This window comes from Bubalus bubalis, chromosome 8 (genome assembly GCF_019923935.1).
Source record: "Bubalus bubalis isolate 160015118507 breed Murrah chromosome 8, NDDB_SH_1, whole genome shotgun sequence".
NCBI classification, from domain to species: domain Eukaryota; kingdom Metazoa; phylum Chordata; class Mammalia; order Artiodactyla; family Bovidae; genus Bubalus; species Bubalus bubalis.
In genome coordinates, this window is record NC_059164.1 from 25365539 (window position 1) to 25393233 (window position 27695).

General features: G+C 39.3%; 1 long non-coding RNA gene across 1 annotated transcript in view; it reads left to right on the forward strand.

The window, feature by feature from the left end:
• The window catches only part of LOC123334668, a 131175-nt gene that overhangs the window by 82584 nt on the left and 20896 nt on the right, over positions 1–27695 (forward strand). Inside the window, exon 4 of the long non-coding RNA XR_006552681.1 lies at positions 25891–25949. This is a non-coding gene — a long non-coding RNA (uncharacterized LOC123334668). The remainder of the gene's footprint in view (positions 1–25890; positions 25950–27695) is intronic.

Genomic DNA, 27695 nt, shown 5'->3' on the forward strand with positions numbered 1-27695 from the left:
AGTATTTCTACCCTTTTCTCTGTACCTTAGGAGATGTCTCTGAATGTAGCTGTTTCCACACTGCAGCTCCAGGTCCTGAGGACAGGTCACGTTAGTTCTGGTTTCTAACGTGTCATCTGGTCCTCTGGGCTCAGGAACGTTACCTTTTCTCTTTTGTGTCTCTCGCTTCAAGTTAGAATGGCTTATTCCTGTCTCAGAAATCTGGGTTGCCTTATCACCTCCTCTCTGCTTCTCAGTTCTTCAATTACCTACACAGTTTGTTCTCTAATTTGTATCCCCTGGGAAAAAATGATTTTCTTTGCATTGTATGGTCTTTGATGATAAAGCTTTATAATAGTAACAGGCAAATTTGGCCTTGGAGTACAGAATGAAGCAGGGCAAAGGCTAATAGAGTTCTGCCAAGAGAACGCACTGGTCATAGCAAACACCCTCATCCAACAGCACAAGAGAAGACTCTACACATGGACATCACCAAATGGTCAACACCAAAATCAGACTGATTATATTCTTTGCAGCCAAAGATGGAGAAGCTCTATACAGTCAGCCAAAACAAGACTGGGAGCTGACTGGGGCTCAGATCATGAACTCCATATTGCCAAATCCAGGCTGAAATTGAAGAAAGTGGAGAAAACCACTTGACCATTCAGGTATGACCTAAATAAAATCCCTTATGATTATACAGTGGAAGTGAGAAATAGATTTAAGGGCCTAGATCTGATAGAGTGCCTGATGAACTATGGACGGAGGTTCATGACATTGTACAGGAGACAGGAATCAAGACCATCCCCATGGAAAAGAAATGCAAAAAAGCAAAAATGGCTGTCTGAGGAGGTCTTACAAATAGCTGTGAAAAGAAGGGAAGCAAAAAGCAAAAGAGTAAAGGAAAGATATACCCATTTGAATGCAGAGTTCCAAGGAATAGCAAGGAGAGATAAGAAAGCCTTCCTCAGCGATCAATGCAAAGAAACAGAGGAAAACAATAGAATGAGAAAGGCTAGAGATCTCGTCAAGGAAATTAGAGATACCAAGGGAACATTTTATGCAAAGATGGGCTCAATAAAGGACAGAAATGGTAGGGACCTAACAGAAGCAGAAGATATTAAGAAGAGGTGGCAAGAATACACAGAAGAACTATACAAAAAAGATCTTCATGACCCAGATAATCAGATGGTGTGATCACTCACCTAGAGCTGGACATCCTGGAATGTGAAGTCAAGTGGGCCTTAGAAAGCATCACTACAAACAAAGCTAGGGGAGGTGATGGATTCCAGTTGAGCTATTTCAAATCCTGAAAGATGATGCTGTGAAAGTGTTGCACTCAATATGCCAGCAAATTTGGAAAACTCAGCAGGGGCCACAGGACTGGAAAAGGTCAGTTTTCATTCCAATCCCAAAGAAAGGCAATGCCAAAGAATGCTCAAACTACCACACAATTGGACTCATCTCACATGCTAGCAAAGGGATGCTTAAAATTCTCCAAGCCAGGCTTCAGCAATACATGAACCGTGAACTTCCAGATGTTCAAGCTGGTTTTAGAAAAGGCAGAGGAACCAGAGATCAAATTGCCAACATCTGCTGGATCATCAAAAAAGCAAGAGAGTTCCAGAAAACATCTATTTCTGCCTTATTGACTATTCCAAAGCCTTTGGCTGTGTGGATCACAATAAACTGTGGAAAATTCTGAAAGAGATGGGAATACCAGACCACCTGACCTGCCTGATGAGAAATCTGTATGCAAGTCAGGAAGCAACAGAACTGGACATGGAACAACAGACTGGTTCCAAATTGGAAAAGGAGTACCTCAAAGCTGTATATTGTCACCCTACTTATTTACCTTATATGCAGAGTACATCATGAGAAACGCTGGGCTGGAGGAAGCACAGCTGGAATCAACATTGCCTTGGGAAATATTAATAACCTCAGATATGCAGATGATACCACCCTTATGGCAGAAAGTGAAGAACTAAAAAGCCTCTTGATGAAAGTGAAAAAGGAGAGCGAAAAAGTTGGCTTAAAGCTCAACATTCAGAAAACGAAGATCATGGCATCTGGTCCCATCACTTCATGGCAAATAGATGGGGAAACAGTGTTTGACTTTATTTTTCTGGGCTCCAAAATCACTAAAGATGGTGATTGCAGCTATGAAATTAAAAAGACACTACTTCTTGGAAGGAAATTATGACCAACCTAGACAGTATATTAAAAAGCAGAGACATTACTTTGCCAACAAAGGTCCGTCTAGTCAAGGCTATGGTTTTTCCAGTGGTCATGTATGGATGTGAGAGTTGGACTATAAAGAAAGCTGAGCACAGAAGAATTGATGCTTTTGAACTGTGGTGTTGGAGAAGACTTTTGAGAGTCCTTTGGACTGCAAGGAGATCCAACCAGTCCGTCCTAAAGGAGATCAGTCCTGGGTGTTCATTCGAAGGACTGATGTTGAAGCTGAAACTCCAATACTTTGGACACCTGATGCAAAGAGCTGACTCATTTGAAAAGACCCTGATGCTGGGAGGGATTGGGGGCAGGAGGAGAAGGGGATAACAGAGGATGAGATGATTGAATGGCATCACCGAATCAATGGACATGGGTTTGGGTAAACTCCGGGAGTTGGTGATGGACAGGGAGGCCTGGTGTGCTGTGGTTCATGGGGTCGCAAAGAGTCGGACACGACTGAGTGACTGAACTGAGCTGAACTGAGGTAGTTACAAAATAATTATTAGTGATAAAACTACTAAAGGAAGTTAAAAGTATCTTTGTGATCTTTTGTTTTCCCAGTAGAATATGTCCCTAAAGATGTACAGTCAAAGACCTATATTCTAAAGTTACTTAAAAAACAACCTGTTTTTGTGATTGTTATCAGTTTATGCACTTATGCAGTTACATATTTTTGCTTAAGCTTGTTTTCAGTTTTAAGGAGTCCTTTTTCTTTTTTTCTCTTCCTTAACAACAACAACAAAAAAAAGTAAGGCAATGCATTTAAATGGTACGGAAGTCAAAGCTGTATTAAAAACTTAAACCTAGATGCCTCTCCTGGCCTTTCTACCTCTCTTTCCGCTTTCTGGCCCCTATAATTTACAGTTTTTGTTACATTTTTGTCCATCCTTCAATGTTCTTTTTGCAATCTCTATATTTCCGCATTTCTTATATAAAAGTGTAGTATATATGCTCTTGTGTAATACATATGCTCTTGTGTAACTTGCTTTTTTCAAGAGCATATCCCACAATTCTCTCATATCAGTACAGAAAGATAGTCCTCTGTCTCCTTTATTACTGCATATTACTCAATTGTGTGGATGTATCATAATTAATGCAGGCAACCTCATGGTGTTAATACATGAGTTATTTCTAGTTTTTGCTATACAAATAATACCAAAATGAAAACCTTTCTTCAGGCATCATTTTCAACTTGTGTGGGTGAGAATTCCTGGTCCAAAGTAGAAATGTAACTGTACTTCAGTTAGATTTGGAAAATCTTCCTCCCTGGGGTTTGTGCCATACTCTTAATGCTGTCAAGAGTGCATGAAAGTACCTATTTCCCTACAGTCTCACCAAGAGTTTGTTGTTGTAGTTTGGGTTTTGCTTGCCTGATACTTGAGGAAGCATATCTCATTGCATTTGAAATTGAACTTCTTTTCCTGTGCAAAAGGACCATTTGTACAATTGTCTATGACTTACCTGTTTATGTGCTTTGGAAATATAAGAGAAAAAAACACTGGCTTAGAAGTTGGGCACTTAGGCACAATCATAACTTTAGATTAACTAGTCTGAATTCTTAAGCAAAAACCACAAAACTGCTCTGAGCCTCAGTTTTTGTCAACTACTAGAAAAGACTTTCTTAGGATAAATTACGTATAGCATGTGAACTTCATTCTGGGATCTGTAACGTATAGTGTGTTCTTCCTCATCACTCAATAATCTACATCTCACATTTGATTCAATATTCTTTTTTCTCCTCTCTCATCATTTAGAGATGTCCTACAAGCTATAGTCACCATAAAATCTGGAATGAAAACTTCCATTGAATTTCACATGTCCAGCTACTGAGACAACTAGTTTCTGTTGATGATCACTTAGGTTGAAAGAGAGTCTTCTGCTTCAAACACACACACACACACACACAGTATTTTCTTTTCCTTTATAATGTGAGGCTTTTTAGTTGTCTAGATAAAAACTGAGGTTTGCCTTTCAAAACTTGGAGCTTTTTTTTACTGGTTTTCCAAAATTCAAAGATTAGCATAGAAATTCTAGAGTAAGATGATAAATAAGAATCTCAATCCTGAGTAGATACTTAAGTAGACAAAGATCAGAAGAAAATATTGAACTTACTCCTCCTCAAGTTTCCATGGGGTTGGGCAATAATCACAGTGCATTGAAATTGCCAGACACTTCCTCAGAGTGCAAGTTCCTTTTGATTGTTCTTTCAGGAGTTCTTCCTGGAAAAAAAATAAGAGAAATGGTAAAAGCTCAGTTCTCTCTTAGAAGATTAGCCTTTTTGATACTGGAAAACAGCAAGATTTCTTGTTGAAGAAGAAAGGACAGCTATTTTATATAAGCAGATTCCATCCATTTTAATTATTGCCTTTGGCAAGGTACAAAGAGTTTAATCTTTCCTAAACCTCACTGTAATGTCTGCTGTTTAGAAAGTTCAGTTACCCTGGAGAAAATCTTTATCAGCAATTTGCCATGTACCCATGGCAATTATTACTAGATATAGTTAACCTAGTTGAAAGGGCAATTCAATTAATAACCAAAGAAATATGAGATACATGCAAATCCAAGTCTTTTTTATTGGAGTATAATTTATTTACAGTGTTGTGCCAATATCTGCTGTACAGCAAAGTGACTCAGTTTTACATATATATACTTTGTTTTCTCAATGTTAATCTGCAATGCAGGAGAGCGGGGTTCAATACTTGGTTTGGGAAGATCCCCTGGAGAAGGGAACAACTACCCACTCCAATATTCTTGCCTGGAGAATGCCATGGAGAGAGGAGCCTGGCAGGCTACAGTCCATGGGGTAGCAAAGAGGTGGACATGACTAAGTGACTCTCACTTTCCCAAAATTCTTTTCCATTATGGTTTATCCCAGGAGATTGGATCCAGTTCCCTGTGCTATACAATAGGACCTCGTTGTTTATCTATTCTAAATGTAATAGTTTGCATCTATTATATCAATCCCAGATTTCCAGTCCATCCCTCTCCCTGCCCCACCCCCACCTGGCAACCACATCCGATCTCTGTCTGTGAGTCTGTTTCTGTTTTGTAGATAGGTTTATTTGTGTCATATTTTACATTCCACATTTAAGTGGTATCATATGGTATTTGTCTTTCTGACTTACTTCGCTTAGGACAATTATCTCTAGTTGCTTCCAGGTTGCTGCAGATGGTGTTAGTTGGTTCTTTTTCATGGCTGAGTGGTATTCCATTGTATACATGAACCACATCTTCTTTATCCATTCTCCTGCTAGGAGACATTTAGGATGTTTCCATGTTTTGGCTGTTATAAATAGTGCTGCTATGAACATAGGGGTCCATGTATCTTTTTTAATTATAGTTTTGTCCAGGCATATACTCAGGGGTTAGGAGAAGGTGATGGCACCCCACTTTAGAACTCTTGCCTGGCAAATCCCATGGATGGAGGAGCCTGGTAGGCTGCAGTCCATGGGGTCGCTGAGAGTCAGACACGACCAAGTGACTTCACTTTCACTTTCCACTTTCATGCATTGGAGAAGGAAATGGCAACCCACTCCAGTGTTCTTGCCTGGAGAATCCCAGGGACGGGGGAGCCTGGTGGGCTGCCATCTATGGGGTCGCACAGAGTTGGACACGACTGAAGCGACGCAGCAGCAGCATACCTAGGTGTTGGATTGCTGGCTCATTTGGTAATTGTTTTTAATTTTCTGAGGAACCTCCTTACTTCCATAATGGCTGTACCAACTTATATTCCTACCACCAGTATAGGAGGGCTCCCTTTTCTCTCCAGAATCTACTGTTTGTAGACTTTTAGATAGCAGCCATTCTGACTGGTGTGAGGTGGTGCCTCACTGTCATTTTGATTTCCTCTGAATTGAACTGAACTGAATAATTAGTGATCTTGAGCTTCTTTTTACACTAGTGGTCATCTGTCTGTCTTGTCTGGAGAAATGTCTTAAAGCCTTCTGCACATTTTTCGATTGGAGTTGTTTGGTTTATTTGCTCTTGAGTTGTATGAGCTGTTTGTACATATTGGAGATTAAGCCCTTGTTGGTTGTGTCATTTACAAATACTTTCTCCCATTCTATAGGTTGTCTTTTCTCTGAGTCTTAAACACAGTTTTCTAACCAATATTTAAACCATTGACCTTATTTTTATTTGTATTTCCTGATGTAGGTCACATGTTTCATCATAATTTCCTCATTTGACCACTGCAGATTTAGATTTTTAAAAAGCAAAATGTAACTAACAAAGAGCAATTGACTAGATTAAATAAGTAGACTGACTGGGAGTTTGGGTTTTCCTTCTATATACATGTGTTATTTTCCTGAACTGTTTTTTTCACATACAGAATTTTATTGAACTGTTCCTTTGTATTCTTCCAGATTTTAAGACATACTGCTCAAAAATATGCCAGTGTTTCAAATTTGACACTCATCTTGTTCAGACAACAAAAGAGAAGCCTTAATTTCTCAAACCTCTTTCCAAATTTTTTCATAAGAATTTTGTTAAACATTTATCAGAACATTGTTTTCTTTATTCAGGAACATCTCCTCAGTAAAATTCAATGTTCTGAAAGACACATATGATATTTCTTGCAAGATTAATAAGATGAAGAAAAAGGACAGGAAAAATCCAAGGGCCTATTATATAATTTGCATTTTTAGAGACTTGCTTGCAAACCTTAACTGAAAAATGAGTCTTAGATTAGATTAATTTATTATCCATTTAATGGAGGAAAACCAGAACTTTTTAAGAAAACAGGTTTCATGTTTATAGGTCAGGAGGAAACCTGTTTTTTCTTTTCTACTTCTCAAATTCTCTGAATTGACAGCATGGCTATAGTATCTAGAAGAGAGATGTGTTTGCAATGAACAAAGAGGCACAATGTTTTACAATTAGTTCCTTTTAATTTGGACTGTTGTCTGTAGATGCTTTATCTTACTATGTTGAAATACTAGTAAAAACATCCCATTGGCTATGTAATTAGTGGACACACAGGAGGGTATAGAATAGCAAAAATGTAGTAAGTTGTATATACTCCCTAAAGGAATAGTTTGAAAGAAGTTGACTCCATGTCTTGAAAAGACCTTGGAGATTACATTCTTTATAAAGGAATTCCCCACAATAGCAAGTTTTACCAACATAGAAATATATCTGAATGTAATGATTTAGAAATGACTCCTAATAGAATATTAATTTAGGTTGTTTTCCAAATATTAGTTAACTGTTTTGCCATTTTCAAAACTATCAGTTGAGATAGATCAATGTAAGATGAAATTTATAACTGGTTTCTCTGTAATAACTCCTGGATTATTTCCTTTAACCCTTTGATACCTTAATCCTATTGTGCAACCAAGAAATCAATGAAGTATTTATTAAGTACCTACTACAGACTCAGTGGGCTTCCCTGGTGGCTCAAATGGTAAAGAATCCGCCTGCATTGCAGGAGACCCGGGTTCAATCCCTGGGTCAGGAAGATTCCCTGGAGAAGGAAATGGCAACCCACTCCAGTATTCTTGCCTGGAGAATCCCATGGACAGAGAAGCCTGGGAGGCTGCAGTCCATGCGGTTGCAAAGAGTTGGACATGACTAATGACTAACACTTAACAGACTCAGTATTCTGCCAGATATTGAGGGTGGGGCGTATAAACTCAGGGAATTTGCAGTTAGATTGTAAACGTTAAAGAAAGCAAAGTGAAAGAAAAAGAACATGAAAAACTACAGGTGAAAAACAAGGTAGAGTACAGGACACCAAAACAATTCAGTGAGGAAAGAGTACTCTTATTAAGAGATAGTGTTAGCACAATTTTTCACAAAGGACAAAGTTTAACCTCTACCTAACACCCTATACAAAAATTAATTCAAAACGGACCAAAGACCTAAATGTAAGATACGAAATTTTAAAACTCTTAAAGGAAGGTAAAGGGGGAAAACTTTCTGACCTTGTATTAGGCAATGATTACTAAGATGTGGTGAGGGCTTCCCAGGCGGCTGAGTGGTAAAGAATCCGCCTGCCAAGCTGGAGATGTGGGTTCAATCCCTAGGTCAGAAAAATCCCCTGGAGAAGGAAATTGCAACCCCTCCAGTATTCTTGCATGAAGAATTCCACGAATAGAGGAGACTGGCGTGCTGCAGTCCATGGGGTCACAAAGAATCAGACACGACTTTGCAACTAAACAATAACAACTAAGATATGACACCAAAAGCATAAAAAAAAAAAGAAAAAATAGGTGAATTGGACATTATAAAGATTAAAAGCTTTTGCTTTCAAAGCACACTAACAAGTTAGTGAAGTTAACCCACAGAATGGAGAAAATTTTTTCAGACCGTATCTGAGGCTTATCTCTGAGATATATAAAAAGTGCTTCCAATTCAATAATGAAAAGACAACTCAAAAAAGTGGGCAAACAGTTTAAATAGACATTTGCTCAAATGTGAAAAGATGCTCAACATTAGTTCTCAGGGAAGTGTAAATCAAGACTGCAATGAGATGCCACTTTGTACCCTCTAAGATAGTTATAATCCAAGAAAAAGACAAATAATAACAGGTGTTCATAATGATGTGGGAAAATTGGAACTCTCATGAACTGTTGGTGAGAATGTAAAATGGTGCAGTTGCTTTAGAAAACAGCCTAGCAGTTCCTCAAAATGTTAAGCACAGTTAGCATATGACTGAGCTTTTTTCTTAGATATATACCCAAGAGAAATGAAAGCATATTTTCACATAAATATATATATATGCCAATGTTTTTAGCATCAGTATTTATAAAAGCTAAAAGGTGTAAACCACCCAAATATCCATCAACTAATTAATGGATATACAAAATGTGGTATATCCCTACAGTGAAATACTCAGCCACAGAAGAATATTAATATAGGCTACGACATGGGTGATCAGTCCTAGGTGTTCATTGGAAGGACTGATGTTGAAACTGAAGCTCCAATACTTTGGCCACCTGATGCGAAGAGCTGACTCATTTGAAAAGGCCCTGATGCTAGGAAGGATTGAGGGCAGGAGAAGAAGGGGACAACAGAGGAAGAGAAGGTTATGGACATGAGTTTGGGTAAACTCTGGGAGTTGGTGATGGACAGGGATGCCTGGTGTGCTGTGGTTCATGGGGTCACAAAGAGTCAGACACGACTGAGCAACCGAACTGAACTGAACGACATGGGTGAACCTTCAAAATATTATGAACTTGAAAATATATTAAGAAGGCAGTCACAGAAGGCTATATAGCATATGATTCCATTTACGTGATGTTTCCAAAGTAGTGCATCCATGGAGACAGTTAACAGATAGTAATTGCCTAGGGCTGAGTTTCAGATAGGGGCTTGAATGGAAATGGTGAGTTATGGCTAATGGGCTCCTTGAAGTGATTAAAATATTTTACATTGATTGTGGTGATGGTTGCACAGCTCTGTGAATATACTAAAAGCCACTGAATTGAATAGTTTGTATGAATTTTACCTCAACAATGCCAGTAAATTTTAAAAGTAGCATGCATGGAACTAGGAGGTTTAGATGACAGCTTCAGCCCTTATTGATTGTGCAGTCCTAGAAATATGCCTTTTTATTAAAAATAATGATGGGCATTACAGAGAATTTTAGACTTAAAGGAAAATTTAGAAAACATCTAGTCTGATTCCCTAAGTTTTCCCATTTTCCAAATATGCAACTTAGAGTGGCAGCTAAGCCCATAGATTCTGGAGGCAACCGCTACGTCTCCATCACTCAGAGGCTAAGGCAAGCAAGGCAAGGCCTGTGGACTCTCATCCTCAGTGTGACAATTGCAAAAAGAAGGGGATGCATAATTTGACATATAGTGGAGTTACTGTAGAATTACACACACACACACACACACACACACGGCAAAAGACCTGAAATATAAAGAGTGCTTGATAAAAATAAGCTCTTGTTTTAAAGGTGTCCCCACTCTCCCAAGTCATATTGTGTGTATAGAGGAGCTGGGGTATTAAAAATCAGGTTTTTTGAGTTTTCTTCCTATGCTTTTTCCATTATATGAAGATTGAAAAAAATACCGTATTATTCTACCTGGAAAGAATCTGAGTATCTCTGAAGCCACACCACTTGAGAACACTTGATTTCCTATGATTTTAGAAGTCTCTAGCCAAAATGAGTCCGCGCTTAAGATTTTAAATAGGTCTTGTGATACATCTCTTATTTTTAGACATACAGCTTTGCCAAACAGTACTTACATCTTGGCCCTGGGGATCACTTTTCTTTTCCTCTGAATCCTTACTCTTGTTTGATATTCAGTGTGTTGCATGGGTTAATCTGATTCGCTGACTCATTACATCTGCATGTCTTACATAATCAAACCTGCAAACAGCTTCACAGAGCAACTAGCTTTTGATATTTATCCAGAGTTTGTCCTCCAAAAGAACTAGAGAATAATGGCTGCAGATCAAGTTTTGGTACCCATTCTGCACAGTTAAAGTGAATTGGCTTCTCTCGTACATGAAGGTTACATGAGTAATTTGATTATTGACCTCTGCAGATGTCGTCATAGTAAGCATTTGATCAGCAGCTGAAGTTCTTTCTACAAAGGTACTATGTGAATGATCTAGGTGATGATACCAAACATAGGTGTTTATAAGAAGCACATTCATAAGTGCACACTTGCCTACTGCTGAAGAAGTATTTATTTGTTGCTATAACCATTCTGGAGGAGATTTTAGCAAAATGTATCAAGATGTTTCAAAAACCTTTAACCTCTGACTGAGCATTTCCACTGCCAGGTATTTGACCCATATGAATTATAAGACATATGCCCAAATATATGTTAATTAAAAACTGACCAAAAAAGTATATATAACCATAAACTTTTCAAAACAATTTGAATGTTCAGTAATGATGACCTGGGTAAATAAAGCTAAGAATATCCATGATTAAATTCATGATTTAAGAGGATGACTATTCATAATATCTTATGTGAAAGTGATGATTTCTAAAATAGTATGTGTGATGGGTTACAATAGAATAAAAATTATTCTTTATCTATATATGTGTATACATTAAGCTTTATCAGGCTTCCAAGGTGGCACATTGGTAAAGAAACTGCCTTTCAGTGCAGGAGGGCAAGAGACATGGGTTCAATCCCTGGATCAAAGAGATCAACTGGAGAGGGAAATGGCAACCCATTCCAGTATTCTTGCCGGGAAAATCCCATGGACAGAGGAGCTTGGCTAACTACAGTCTGTAGGGTCACAAAAAGTCGATTATGACTAAGCACTCACACATACCTCTAAGTTTATTATTTGGACTTGATTTGCAAAACATCATTTGTTTATATTTAACCCAAACAATTCCTCCAGACTCATGAACTTTGCAAATCTGTGACCATCTCAGATAAATGGATTTTTTTTTCTTTTTCAGAAACTGCTCCTATCTGTGAAGGCAAATGAGAATACTTTAGTGCTGTTATTTTACGGTCTATTAGTATTTACTACTGAATTATATTAATATTAAATTCCCCCTCAGTCTTTGGACTCTGAAAATGTATATCCATGTCAGTGTCTATATAAAAGTTTTTACAAGTATTTTAAATGTGACCTATTATCATGTTTATCATTTTTCACTCAGTTCAGTTCAATCGCTCAGTTGTGTCTGACTCTGCATGGACTGCAGCACGCCAGGCTTCCCTGTCCATCACCAACTCCCAGAGCTTGCTCAAACTCATGTCCATCGAGTCAGTGATACCATCCAACCAATTTCATCCTCTGTCGTCCCCTTCTCCTCCTGCCTTCAGTCTTTCCCAGCATCAGGGTCTTTTCCAATAACTCAGTTCTTCTCATCTGGAGAAGGCAATGGCACCCCACTCCAGTACTCTTGCCTGGAAAAATTCCATGGACGGAGGAGCCTGGTAGGCTGCAGTCCATGGGGTCGCCGAGAGTTGGACATGACCAAGTGACTTCACTTTCACTTTCTACTTTCATGCATTGGAGAAGGAAATGGCAACCCACTCCAGTGATCTTGCCTGGAGAATCCCAGGGATGGGGGAGCCTGGTAGGCTACCATTTATGGGGTCGCACAGAGTTGTACACAACTGAAGTGACTTAGCAGCAGCAGCAGCAACAGTTCTTCTCATCAGATGGCCAAAGTATTAGAGCTTCAGCATCAGTCCTTCCAATGAATATTCAGGACTTATTTCCTTTAGGATTGACTGGTTTGATCTCCTTGGAGTCCAAGGGACTCTCAATGATCTTCTCCAACACCATAGTTCAAAAGCATCAATTCTTCAGCACTCAGCTTTCTCTACGGTCCAACTCTCACATCCATGCATGACTACTGGAAAAACCATAGCTTTGACTAGATGGAACTTTGTTGGTAATGTCTCTGCTTTTTAATATGCTGTCTAGGTTGGTCATAACTTTTCTTCCAAGGAGCAAACATCTTTTAATTTCATGGCTGCAGTCACCATCTGCAGTGATTTTGGAGCCCCCCAGAATAAAGTCTCTCACTGTTTCTACTGCTTCTCCATCTATTTGCCATGAAATGATGGGACCAGATACCATGATCTTCATTTTTGAATTTTGAGTTTTAAGCCAGCTTTTTGAGTCTCCTCTTTCACTCTCATCAAGAGGCTCTTCCGTTTGTCTTCGCTTTCTGCCATAAGGGTGGTGTTATCTGCGTATATCGATAACTTCAGATATGCAGATAACATTCAGTTAGGATGCAGATAAAATCCAGTCAGCATTTCACATGATGTACTCTGCATATAAGTTAAATAAGCAGGGTGGCAATATACAGCCTTGAGGTACTCCTTTCCCGCTTTGGAACCAGCCCATTGTTCCATGTTTGTTTCTAACTGTTGCTTCTCTTGACTTACATACAGTTTTCTCAGGAGGCAAGTTAGGTTGTCTGGCATTCCCGTCTCTTGAAAATTTTTTCAGTTTGTTGTGATCCACACAGTCAAGGCTTTGGCATAGTCAATAAAGCAGAAGTAGATGTTTTTCTGAACTCTTTTGCTTTTTTGATACCAATGGATGTTGGCAATTTGATCTCTGGTCCTCTGCCTTTTCTAAACCCAGCTTGTACATTTATAAATTCTCAGTTCACATACTGTTGAAGCCTCACTTGATGATTTTTGAGCATTGCTTTGCTAGCGTGTGAGATGAGTACATTTGTGTGATTGTCTGAATATTCTTTGGCATTGGAATGAAAATTGACCTTTTCCAGTCCTGTGGCCACTTCTGAGTTTTCCAAATTTGCTGGCATATTGAGTGAAGCACTTTCACAGCATCATATTTTAGGACTTGAAATAGCTCACCTGGAATTCCATCACCTCTACTAGCTTTGTTCGTAGTGTGGCTTCCTAAGGCCCACTTGACTTTGCACTCCAGGATGTCTGGCTCTAGGTGAGTGATCACACCATCATGGCTTCCTGGGTCATCAAGGTCTTTTTTGCATAGTTCTTCCATGTATTCTTGTCACCTTTTCTTAATATCTTCTGCCTCTGTTAGGTTCATGCCATTTCTGTCCTTTATTGTGCCCATCTTTGCATAAAATGTTCCCTTGGTAGCTCTAATTTTCTTGAAGACATCTCTAGTTTTCCCATGCTATTGTTTTCCTCTATTTCTTTGCATCGATCACTGAGGAGAGCGTTCTTCTGTCTCCTTGCTATTCTCTGGAATGCTGCATTCATATGGGTATAGGTTTCCTTTTCTCCTTTGCCCATTATATTTATTTTAATCCTTGTAAAATATAATGACTTTAAAACAAAGTAGACTAAGTGGAACGTTGTGTCTATCTGATGTGTGCTGTAGTGTATTTGAAAGTGGTCCAAATGCCATCGAGGTTCTTTTCCTAGGAACTCTGCTCACTTGTCATCCACTCAAGGCTTTGCAGCTTTGTGGATTTGCAGCCCTTTTATTTCATATAGAAGTGCAGGACGCGTATCTGACAGACTATGTACTGGATATGACAAACAATGGTCCCGTTCTAACTCTCGTATCTCTTTGGAATTTCTGTTTTGGGTAAAATCTTTTATTCTACTGGGAATGCCTATTTTGTGTTGGTAAAGATAAGAACATTTCAATCTTTGGCTCTAGCCATGTTAGTCAGCTCTATTCTGTCTCAGAAAGGAAGGCTGGACTCATGTGTGAACGGCTAATACAGAAAACATGCAAAGTGATTATACTGAGAAATAGAGAAGATGAAATGATTAAAAATCAGTCCATGTTTTTTCCATCCCACTGGTGGACCACTTTAGGATGAAGGTGAGGTCCTTTATGGTACCATGTTCATATACATCCAGATAGTTGACGTGGTCAGAGATACACATACTCTGAGTCAGTGACCAGTCTTTCACCATCAAGTAGCTGTTCCTCTGAGAATCACCCTAACCCTGCCTGCTGCTTTTGCCACCCCCAGGGCAGAGTAATCCCTAGTAGGTTGTTCACAGGAAGTGTTTCAACATGTGCTTAAAAGATAATGAGATTATATAAATTATACGCATGTATGGCATGGTCACTGTGCCAGTAAATTATCAAACTGAATGTCTCTCAATTTTTTTGATACTTAAAGGCATTTATTATAAAGAATTGATTCATATGATTATTGAGGAGGAGGAGTCCCATGATGTGAGTCCACAAGCTGGAGCCCCAGGAGAGCTGGTGGTGTATTCCAGCCCGAATCTGGAAGCCTGAGAACCGAGAGGAATGATGGTGTAATTTCCAGTCTGAGGGCCAGAGAGGACAGATGTCCAGCTCAGGCAGTCAGGCAGAGTGAGACTGATACTCCCTTCCTCCACATTTGAAAACTGGATGAAACCACCCCCTTTTCTACCTGGTGCCTCAGTCAGAAAAGAATCTGCTTGCAGTGCAGGAGACCAGGGTTTGATCCCTGGGTCAAGAAGATCCCCTGGAGAAGGAAATGGCAACCCACTCCAGTATTCCTGCCTGGGAAATTCCATGGACAGAGGAGCTTGGTGGGCTACAGCCCATAAGGTCATAAAAGTTGGACACGACTTAGGGGAATGGCTCTTAATTTTTTTAAAAAAATCTTCTCCCTCCCCAGGAAAAGAGTTGTATCTAGCAATAGAGTGGGTACTTTCTTTTCCAAGAATTTTGACTATTCAAAGCATCTTTAAAATTCACATTGACTATCAAGAGTCAGTAGGCGTTTTATTTTAATGGAAAGATAAATGATCCTCCCAATGTCAGACATGATGTATAATTCAAAACACTTCACAGCAGTTTTCACATAGGACTCTTACATGAATTAGCACAGGCTCTTGGGATAAAATTACCTCATCGTAGATTTTGAGATTTCCCATTCCTGACAAGATAGCAAAAGTACAGAGAATGTTGTTCCCCTCCCCAGACTCAACACTGTGGGCACTGCCTAAGAAAGAGGAGTGGCTCATATGAACTAACATGGAAACCCAGGGTGACTCTGGGTGGATAAAGGGCAGAAGTGGTGTTGTGTGAAGGTGACGAGTAGCCTGGAGTAAGGGACTTCTGTGGGCAATAGGTTGGCAGAGGAGCTTCTGAATTTTCTTTTCTGTGACAAAATAAATAGCAGCATCCTCCAAAGCTACTTATTATCTAAGGGATAACAACTGTAGAGTGTCCAGAGAGAGTACAGAGCTGACAGAAGCAAGAAGGCAGGCGAACCCTAAACTGTCCCCACTTCTCCTCCTTTCCCCCCGGAGATTTTCTCCAGGAATGAGTAAGTTATATAAAAAGAGGTCACCACCTCCCAACAGTATTTTTTAGTTTTCAAAGAATTTAATGCCAATTCCTGAAGGACACATTTTATTTATAGCATAAAGAAGCATGAGTGAGCCATTCATAAAATCTGTGTAATAGGCCACTAAGAAAGCTTTAAAATACATTCCAAAAGTGCAATACTACATTTTCTATATTTTCTGATTATAATGCAGTAAAATTGGAAATGAATATAAAAAAGCAGAAAGAGTAAAAAAAAATTTGGTTTTAAAACGAATCATCTTTCCTCTGACATATTTATTTTAATTCAATATGAATTATTCACATCTTGTCACATATTTCCATGTCTCTGTGGTACTTGGATAATACTAAAAGAAAACATAAAAATATACATGAAAATAAAGTGGTTCAAGAAACCTTCTTTCAAATAGGTCTCACAAGTGGTAACAATAATGGCTACCACTTGTGAAATAGTTATTATATTCAGTGTGTTCTTTGTGTGTATTTTGTGTCTCATTCCTTAGCGGGGAAAATACCCAGATTCTGAGAGGCAAAGTACTTTACTCCATGTAGCACAGCTCACACTCTTTCCACTAAAGATAGTACTGATCTTTCAAGAGGAAGATAATGTTATCTAGAACTGGGTTTGTAAAGAGTTATGCATGTATGATTTAAGAATAATTTTAAAAACTCTAGATCCTATATGTTTAGGATTACACCCGTCATTCATTTATTATTAAACCATTTTTAATTGGATGTTTACCATTTGCTTTCCTGGTGGCTCAAACAGTAAACAATATGCCTGCAACACAGGATACCAGGTTTGATCCCTGGCGTGGGAAGATCCCCTGGAGAATTCCATGGGCAGAGGAGTCTGGCGGGCTACAGTCCATGGGGTCGCAAAGAGCTGGACACAACTGAGCAGCTAAGCACAGCGCAGCATTGGTATTATTCAGCTACTAGTAGGCTGCATAGTTGAGTAATGAAGATAATAAAATCATGAGAGAATAAAGGAAGGAAAAGGCTTATAAACAGAACCATCAAAGTAAAGGGTTCTTCTACCTTTGGCTCATGTAATGTGGTGTTCTAGGCAGAGTACAATTTGCACTCTTTAAAAGTCATCTCCAGATGAAAACCTCAGAGACTTTATCTTTCCCAGTAAACACTTATGATCATAGACCAGGATAAGAGACAAAATGTTTATCAAAGACTAGCCCTTTTATGGAGAAAGAACAAATAAGAAGTTTCCTCACATTAAATTTAATCAAACAAAGTAGCTTAAATGTAAAGAGTTTCAACTGAAATAAAAGCTTAAAGAGCTTGATTAGGAACAAGAATTCAAATACAATCTCTGGACATTTTAAGCATGTAGTGTTTCACAGGAAAAGAAGTGTCTTACTCAAAAATATTATGTGGAAAATAAAGCAAGTATTTTCTTATTCATTTCAAATATTAAGTCTTTGGGCTAAATAATATCATGAGATGATACATTAACTCATCTGTCAGTGACATTAAATATTTTTTAAACATTAATATTTTAAAAGACTCACATCTTGGAATAATGCAAAACAACGTTCGTAGCTGGAAATTTTGTTTTCCTCATTAATATGTGAAAAGGAATCATATTTATAACTATATGCCATATTATCTTTACTAATTTGTAGATTGATTCATTTATCTTTAGATTTATGTTGCCATTTCAAAATTATTTAATTATAGTATATTTTAGTTTATCCCTGATTATATAATCAACCATATTTCTCCTTGATTAAGGATTATTTATCTTTGATCATATGTCAAAATATTTCTGATAAGCGATGGAAAATGGAAATATAAGTTTGTAAAGAAGGGATATTTTACAACTGGATATAGAAGTCCATGAATCAAAAAAAATCATTCACTTGAGAACTATTACAATCTTTGAGAATTGTGTATCTCTTTTAATTCAAAAATAAAACTTATACCAGTAAAATAGTCTGATATAAAATAGAAATTTAGAGCACGTCACACTGAACTCTGTACCAAAAATGTACTCAGAAATGTTGACCAACTGGCTGAGATATAATTACATTTGATGTATTAACCTCTCTAGGAATTTTCATTATGATCTTTCCTTCAGGCAGATTGAGCCAGTCTGACCTTTGGCACATTTGAGTTTGAATCTTATGTCATAACACATCATTTCAGAACACACTGAAAACACAGTAGAAGCATCTCTTCCAATGACATGAAATGATAAAATAGTTGAAGCTCAGTTTTTCATAGACAGGCACTTCAGCTTCCCGTCACTAAAGCTGTGACTCCGAATCTTGTTCTGCATCATTGCTTGTTATGCCACCCTCTCACTTGCATTCTTGCTTTGGCCCTTTACTCCATACCACAAATCAGCTTCAGGTCGCAGCCATGTTGAAGGCCATGGTCTGAGATCCTTTACCCACCCCTCCATCGCGTCTCAAGCTGCCTTAGCCTGACCTCTGGTTGAGCTTTCCTGCCTTGACTTTCCAACATGCACATAGAAGTATTTCCTATTTTGTCTTGGGCAATCACACCTACATCTGGCTGTTAATTTTTTATCCCGATGATCTTTCTGGGCATCTTAAGTTGCCTTTGCCAATGTTTAGAGACCTTACTAACATTCTTGGGTATCTGCCTGTCAGTTTTGACTGCTGGCCGAGTAACAGAGGTGAATTCTAAATGTTCTAAGACTAAGATTCACTTCACCTAATGCAAGCTGAATTAGGAGCTCAGGGCAGATCAACTCAAGTTTGCGTTTCTGAACCGGATAGGTAATTTTGATCACCAGCTGTGATTTCACTTTCTATTCAGTGTAGGTAACCTTAGTAAGACCATCTATCTAGAAACTAGATGTAGAATTGAGTGATGGTTAAACTAGGACATTTTTACAAAAGGGTGGACTGTTCCTTGAAGCTAATTTTAACAGTGACAAATGAGGTTATCTTGGGTAACCCCAGAACAGGGCATGAAAATTATTATTTTTCTTTCTTGCTTGCTAAACTGCTTCAGTTGTGTCCAATTCTTTTGTGACCTCATGGACTGTAGCCCACCAGGCTCCTTTGTTCACAGGTTTCTCCAGGCAAGAATACTAGAGTGGGTTGCCATTTCTTACTGCAGGGGATCTTCCCAACCCAGGGATCGAACCTGCATCTCTTATGTCTCATGCATTCTGATCTTTACTGAAAATTTTAATTTACTCAGGCAAATTGGGAAAATAGAGATGGGTAAATTACTGTTCATAGTTAAGGAAATATAAGAAACACTACATATTCTTATTTGTTCCAGGGATATTCCAATCCACAACTCTTAATACCTTGTATAATCATTATGATGGATTGAAACACAACCAGAGTCATTGAAGTGGACCTAGAAATGGAACTATGCAAGTTTGCTCAGATCTTTCCATCACTTTTTTTTTTTTTTGACCCTTCTATCTTCTGACTACCATCCCATTTCTCCTCCTGTCCCCAAATGTGGTAGCCACAAACCTGATCTCTTTTTCTGTGAGTTGGTTTCTTTCTTTGCTATTTAAAAAAAAAAGTTCTACATGTAATTGAGATTGTATGGTATTTGTCTTTCTCTGCCTGACTTATTTCACTTAGTATAATGCCCTCAAAGTCCATCCATGTTGTTGCAAATGGCAGGACTTCTTTATTTTGTATGGATGAGTGATATTTAATTGTGTGTATACATCCCACATCACTTTTATGGATTTATCTGTACCTAGACACTTGGGTTATTTCCACTTGAGCTGTTGTAAATAATTAACTGTTGTAAATAATGCTATGACCAGGGGGTGTACTAGTGCTGCTCTCAATATGCCAGCAAATCTGGAAAACTCAGCAGTGGCCACAGGACTGGAAAAGGTCAGTTTTCATTCCAATCCCAAAGAAAGGCAACGCCAAAGAATGCTCAGACTACCGCACAATTGCACTCATCTCGCACGCTAGTAAAGTCATGCTCAAAATTCTCCAAGCAAGGCTTCAGCAGGACATGAACTGACAACTTCCATATATTCAAGCTGGATTTAGAAAAGGCAGAGGAACCAGAGATCAAATTGCCAACATCCATTAGATCATCAAAAAAGAGAGACAGTTCCAGAAAAGCATCTATTTCTGCTTTATTGACTATGCCAAAGCCTTTGACTGTGTGGATCACAGAAAAACTGTGGAAAATTCTTGAGGTGATGGGAATACCAGACCACCTGACCTGCCTCCTGAGAAATCTGTATGCAGATCAGGAAGCAACAGTTAGAACTGGACACAGAAAAACAGATTGGTTCCAAATCGGGAAAGGAGTACATCAAGGCTATGTATTGTCACCCTGCTAATTTAACCTATATGCAGAGTACATCATGAAAAATGCTGGGCTGGATGAAGCACAAGCTGGAATCAAGATTGCTGGGAGAAATATCAATAACCTCAGATATGCAGATGACACCACCCTATGGCAGAAAGTGAAGAAGAACTAAAAAGCCTCTTGATGAAAGAGAAAGTGAAGAGTGAAAAAGTTGGCTTAAAGCTCAACATTTAGAAAATGAAGATCATGGCATCTGGTCTCATCACTTCATGGCAAATAGATGGGGAAGCAGTAGAAACAGTGAGAGGCTTTATTTTGGGGGCTTCAAAATCACTGCAGATGGTGACTGAAGCCATAACATTAAAAGATGCTTACTCCTTGGAAGGAAAGTTATGATCAACCTAGATAGCATATTAAAAAGCAGAGACATTACTTTGCCAACAAAGGTCTGTCTAGTCAAGGCTCGGGTTTTTCCAGTGGTCATGTATGGATGTGAGAATTGGACTGTGAAGAAAGCTGAGCGCCAAAGAATTGATGCTTTTGAACTGTGGTGTTGGAGAAGACTCTTGAGAGTCCCTTGGACTGAAAGGAGATCCAACCAGTCTATTCTAAAGGAGATCAGTCCTGGGTATTCATTGGAAGGACTGATGCTAAAGCTGAAACTGTAATACTTTGGCCAACTCACGTGAAGAGTTGACTCATTGGAAAAGACTCTGATGCTGAGAGGGATTGGGGGCAGGAGGAGAAGGGGATGACAGAGGATGAGATGGTTGGATGGCATCACCGACTCAATAGACATGAGTTTGAGTGAACTCTGGGAGTTGGTGATGGACAGGGAGGCCTGGTGTCCTGCGATTCATGGGGTCGCAAAGAGTCGGACATGACTGAGTGACTGAACTGAACTGAACTGATTTTGAGCACCTTTTCATGTACCTGTTGGGTATTCATATATCTTCTTTGGAAAAATGTTCAGGTCCTTTCCCCATTTTTTTTACTTGTATTATTTGAGTTTTTGCTATTGAGTTTTAGGAGTTCTTTATATATTTTGAATACTAATACTTTATTGGATATATTATTTGCAAACATCTCCCCATTCACCAAATTGTTATAACTTCTATTTCTTTGCTGTAATTTTCTAATTTTCCTTTTGTTTCATGAGGACTTGCAATTGATTTTTTTAAGTACTTTATGACAGCTGCTTTAAGATCTTTGTCAGACATTCCAGCATCACATATATCTTGTAACTGGCATTAGCTGATTATCTTTTCTCATTCAGATTATGGTTTTTCCTGGTTCTTGATAGGATGAGTGATTTTCTACTGTATCCTGAATATTTTGGTTATGATGTTAGCAGACCATTGATCCTGTTCATATTTTCTGTGTTAGAGGTCAATTGCCTTGTTTAGGTTGAGCTTGTAGTTGACTTGTTGGTCTCTTCTAATGATAGTTTGGTTTTCTGAGCTCTGCCAGTGTAAATTTGGTTGGCTTCATTCTTCTGACACTGTTAGAATTCTTGCTCAGGCTCTTCTGGTTTAATCTGTCAAGGTAGAAAGCACCTCCTTGGGTTACCTACGGTTTTGGGGTGATATTCTGGGACAGGATACCACTGAAGCTATCTTGTTTCAGAATTGGAAGCCAGTCCAAGTCTTTAACCATCCTAAGAAATCTTGAACATCTTGACTGCAAATGCACAAGGATGTCTGGAAAACACCCAGGTAGAGGAGCATCTAGATGACAATATCCAAATGAGAAATATACCCTGGTGGAGAGCAAGAGTCCATTTATCAATGTTTGGAAGACGAGAAGCACTGCGTGGGTCACCGAACATTTTCATGTACTGAAATTGCCTGATGAATTGCTTAAGATCTACCTTCCTTTTCTCACACTCACCTTGGGCTATCTGTGAGACTCCAGCTTTGTGAAAACCCAGAATCCATGGAGTCAGTGCAGAAGTCCTTCTGCCATGGCAGTAATATCCAATAGTAATTTCCCTGGGGCTTTAGAAACCCTGACACAGATAAATTCTCTGCTCTTCTTTGTGAAGAACACCTTCACCCCTGAGGAGAAGTGGGAAATATTTTCCCTTTATTTACAAAGCACTATCCACCTAGATTGGGGCTTCCCCGGTGGCTCAGTGGTAGAGAATTTGCCTGCCAAGCTGGAGACACGGGTTTGACCCCTGGGTCAGAAAGATCTTCTAGAGAAGGAAATGGCAACCCACTCCAGTATTCTTGCCTGGGAAATCCCATGCACAGAGGAGCCTGGTGGGCTACAGTCCATGGGGTTGCAAAGAGGTGGGCACAGCTGAGCAGCTGAGCATGAGGTTATCTGTCCACACACCAGGCAAAGGCTTTTGGTGTTTCAGGTTCTTGTTCAAAGAGACCTCTGCTCCTCATTTCTATCCCAGTCTACTTTCTCTTCATTCCTGACCCTACTCTAGCATTTGGCTCATGTATGCTATTTCTCTCACAGCCTTCTCAGCAAGTCTGGGCATGTCTCCTTTTAGTGGATGTCACTCCTGCTTTAGCTCAGGAACCTCAGCTTGGTGCTATAACAGCTTTTGTCAGGCCAGGTCCAAGTTGCTGCTGAACAGTCACAAGCTCAGCATAGTTCTGATCTCCATCTCAGCAAGCTTTGCACTACTGATACATAGGCTCTTACCAGAGGAGGACAGTATGTTAAGTCTTGTTTCAAAATGAGACTCCTTTCCTACATCTGTCCCTGAAACCTCACCTGGACTCCTCATTGCTAAGGATGGGGGCTTCTGAAATACTCAGGCTCAAGGCCTGTGAGTACTCTGACCAAACGACCCAGTGGATTTGATAGAATGAGCTATTCCAATACTTCCTGGTTGGCAGGTCTGCTGCAAAGCTTCAATAACTTTGATTCAGTTATTAAAGCAGATGTTTATGTGGGTCTCATTTAGAGTTCTTGGGACAAACAGAAAAATCACATTTTAATTTTTCTACCAGCTAGTCTGAACATCAGAGGTCAGGAAGACCTCGCTGTTATTGTTCTTCTTTGTTGAGTAAATGCCCCTTTCATTTACATCCATCTGAGTTATGACACATTGACCCTTCCCTTGTTTATCCAGCAAGAAATTTTGAACAGAGGTGTCTTCTGTTTGGTATTGTAAGGCACAAATTTGCAAAGCTTATTTCATGTTTCACTAACATTATCTAGTGGTGCATTACTTTTAAATACATTTTCCTCTCATCATCATAAGGTTTGCAAAATGGAAAAGTTTTCAACAAAATGTTACACACAACTTAATGTATATTGAGCAACTGTGCAAAGTACTCAAAATACAAAGATAAAAAATAAAATGAATCTGGCTCCCCAAGAATTATCCAGTGTAATAAATGAAAAGTTACAGACACACACGAACAATATTTGGCATATAGTGTGCATGCAATATTATAAAGACTGACAAAGCCAGAAGACTTATGTAAGAATTGCTTTTGACAGTTGAGTCAGGAAACACTCAGCAGAGGAGGTGATAGTTATGAATTAAGTGTTGAGAATAAATAGGAATCCATCAGGTGAGAAGAGAGCAAAGACATTCCAGGCTTAGTGAAGCCCCTGTGCCAAGTCACAGAGGCATGGGATACTCATAGATGCTGGGAGCCGTAAGTACTTCTGCATTGCTCAGGTACAAAGGGATGTGAGATGAGGCCAAAAGGGGTTTTGCATTCCATGAGAAGGAGCTGGGATTTTATTCTCAAAGAAATGGGAAACTCATGATAGATTTTAAGGTGGGAAGTTTTGCATTTTAGAACAAATCACTGTTGATTACAAGTAATACTAACATCCATTAAAAAAATTGAAATTTGTAGCCTTATATTTTATCATGTTGCCCCTTCAAAGATCTGGAGTGTTCTAATATTATATAAATTTAAGCATAAGCACATCTTAGGCATTCTGTACCTCTTAGGTGGGGCTCAAGCAAGAATAGCTGGTGGCTTTTTTCTGGCTTTGTTGTTATTTAGTCACTCAGTCATGTCCAACTCTTTGCAACCCCGTGGACTGTAGCCCACCAGGCTCCTCTGTCCATGGGATTTCACAGGTGAGAATACTGGAGTGGCTTTCTCCGGGGGATCTTCCTGACCCAGGGGTCGAAGCTGTGTCTCCTGCATTGGCAGGTTGATTCTTTACCACTGAGCCACCAGGGAAACCCTTTTCTGGGCATAGGGAATAATAAAGAGAAAATATGCCATCTTAAAAGAGAAAACTTCCTTCTTTACAAAATTTCTAGGAAGCATCAAAGTCAAATAAAAAAAAATTCTGGAATGCTTTCAATTTTCTTGTTTTTCCAGGCCTTCTTAACAGATGGGTGAATCTGCCCTCTGTAAGCATAGAGTGTGCTGGTTTGTGCTATTGACTTTTGCTGTCTTCCTGACACCTATCCATTGAGGTATGCTTCCTGCCCTATTTCTAAATGAGAATTTAAGTCAAGGAACATATTAAGGAAAAAATTTAGGTTATATATGCAATGGAAATTATCCATCCAGGACTGGTTTTCTACTATGAATGTTTGACTGTACTGATACTCTTTTGTGGCTTGATAACGGTGATGGCTAGAGAAAGATCAACAGATCATGGCAATAAGAGTAAAAGTGCACAGGACCGCTTGTGGTCATCAAACTGCCTTCCTCTCCCTGGCTTATGTCCTTCTCTTGCTGTGATGACCCAGACAGACAGGGCAGAGCATGACTCTGGGTTTGAGCCCTGGCTGAGGTCCACACATTGGCCAGGCTTTGGCTATTGATACAAAAGCATATACACTGTCGTGTGTGAAAGAGATAACTAGTGGGAAGCTGCTACAAAACGCAGGGACCTCAATCCAGTGCTCTGCAGTGACCTAGATCGTGGGATGCGGGGAGGAGTGGGAGGCTCACGAGGGAGGGACATATGGTGGCGCTGGTAGTGAAGAATCTGCCTGCCAGTGCAGGAGACTTAAGAAACGCAGATTCGATCCCTGCGTTGGGAAGAGCCCCTGGAGGAGGTCATGGCAACCCACTCCAGTATTCTTGCCTAGAGAACCCCATGGACAGAGGAGCCTGGTGGGCTACAGTCCCTGGGGTCGCAGAGTCAGACACGACTGAAGTGACTTAGCACAGCACACAGCACATGTGAGCACACACACACACACACACATACAATTATGACATTCTCATTGTCGTACGGCAGAAACCAACACAAGACTATAAAGCAACTATCCTCCAGTTAAAAAATAAAGGTTAAAAACAACAACAAAAAAAGCATGATGGTCTGGATTTTATGGAAAAAAGGACAATTTCCACTGGCATCTTAGGTTCTTTATTGGAGATGCCCTGCTTGAGTAAAGCAGCTGAATGAAAGGAGTCGATAGATACATAGAATAATCACGTGACATCTCAGTGTCTTGTGGATATCACCTTCATAGATAAAATTGAAATCTCTCTGTGAAAATGACATGTTGGCCGTTAGCCTTTTTTTTAATAAAAGAGTCGAGAAGTTACTCTCCTGTGGCTTTTGCTGGTACTTTTTATAGCCGAAGTGTGGTAGGAAGTAGGCCCCAAGTTCCCTTGGCAACAAGTAGAATAGAAGCGATACACAGAAATCTGAATCATCGGTGAATCATCTGAGGATTTCTGTTTCTAATCCTTGGAAATAATTTACTGTTGTTTTTCTCTTTCATCTGTGCAGTGTTTGCTGACTCCAAGGGAACAACGCAGAGAGCACACAAGTTTACATTGGTCGATCATGTAAGACTCATTCTGAATGTTCTAAGTGACCTGAATACTGGTATCCAAAAACCCACTATGCTGTCTTTATTAAGACAACACTTGCTGTTTGAAGGGAACATACCTGCACATCAGCGCATCAGCAATGGAGAAGTTCCCCTTCTCCAGAGAAACCTGATATCCCCAGGAAGATCTTTGAGGATGTTGCTGCGTTAGACCTCCAATTTTCTTAGCATAAAGGAAAGGTGATCTCTGTAGAGCTCATTGTATCACAGAGAACAGTTTCAGACACCCAAAAGGAAAACTGATATGGTTGCACCTGAAAGATTGTGCTCACACATGTGCATACACACACATACCCACACACACACACACCCCATCTGAAACTTTGCGACATCAGTTACTCAGCTTTTTCGCACCATTTTCTTCCATGAATACATCTCTTATATAATCCCTTTATTTCCATTCTTGTTTTCCCCTTATTTCAAGGTTTATCACTTTGTCTTCTTGATGAAGTGTCCTTATCCCATTCTTTGTGCATAGTAAAAAAGAAATTCCCCTCAAAATGCTTTTTCTCATGTCAGCATCCCCCCAAAATTTGTTCATGGTTCAATGGCTTTTTGTGGACCATGACTTAATGATCATTGTATCCACAGCATCCTCATGGTGACTGACTGATAGAATATGTTTAATAAATATTTATTAAATGACATTATAATTGTGGCATTTTTTTTTAATTTTATTTTATTTTTAAACTTAACATAACTGTATTAGATTTGCCAAATGGCATTTTTGATTAAATGTTCTTGGAACAGATCTAAAGCTACTTATGAGCATAAATCAGTCTCGTAAGTCTTCCCATCCCTAGCTGTTAGCATGATCTCTGGTATATTCTACCCACTCAACCAACAGTTACTGAAACAGTGAATTAAATTCAAATCCTGGATGCATCCTGTAATCTCCCCCAGCTTGGTGACCTCATTTCTTACCAATTCCCTCTTTCCTGTGAAGTGAGCCCTTTTACCGGTCAAGTTCCATGTAATCACTCGTACCATTTTCCTCAGATGAATTATCACCACTGTCCCCAGCACCTACTGAAGTCCTATCCTTCAAGGCTCAGCCTAAGTCTCATTCTGTTCACAAATGGAGAGATATCTTGATTCCTCCAGTCCTCACAGATCTTCAGGTTCTTCTAACTCCTCGTGTCTCTGGCCTTTATTCAAATTTTGTATTTAATGCAATCTTCTATTGTTTGCTTCCTTTTATGACTCCTAGGTGATGTCACCTATTTCCTAGTCCTTGGCCTCTCCCACATATTGATGACACTAAGTTCCCTCATCTTTAGCTCTTAGATCATCAAAGCTCAATGTTCTATAAGTTTCTCAGGCTCACTGTTCAGAAGTTAGTTCATAGTATTAAATTTTCTAGGTATGTTGATTGTAGTGTTTTTGTTATAAGTGCTTTTGTCTTTAGGAATACATACTAAAATACTTATGGATGCATGATACGTTGTCTCAAATTTATTTCAAAATAATATGGAAGGGGATAAAAGGAAGGAGTCATGCTATTCTATGCACTACATTTTTCATAATACAAACTGCTTAGAGTTTTCATTCATCATTTTTCTCTCTTACTGCCTTCAGTCACTTCAAACCTGCTCCTCCTTTGCTTGAGTGCATCTTTCCCCCACCCCTATCCCCTGACATACACTGCCTGTCTCAACCTCTGGGACGTGCTTGAGCAGGGAGCAGAGATTGACATGTGAAA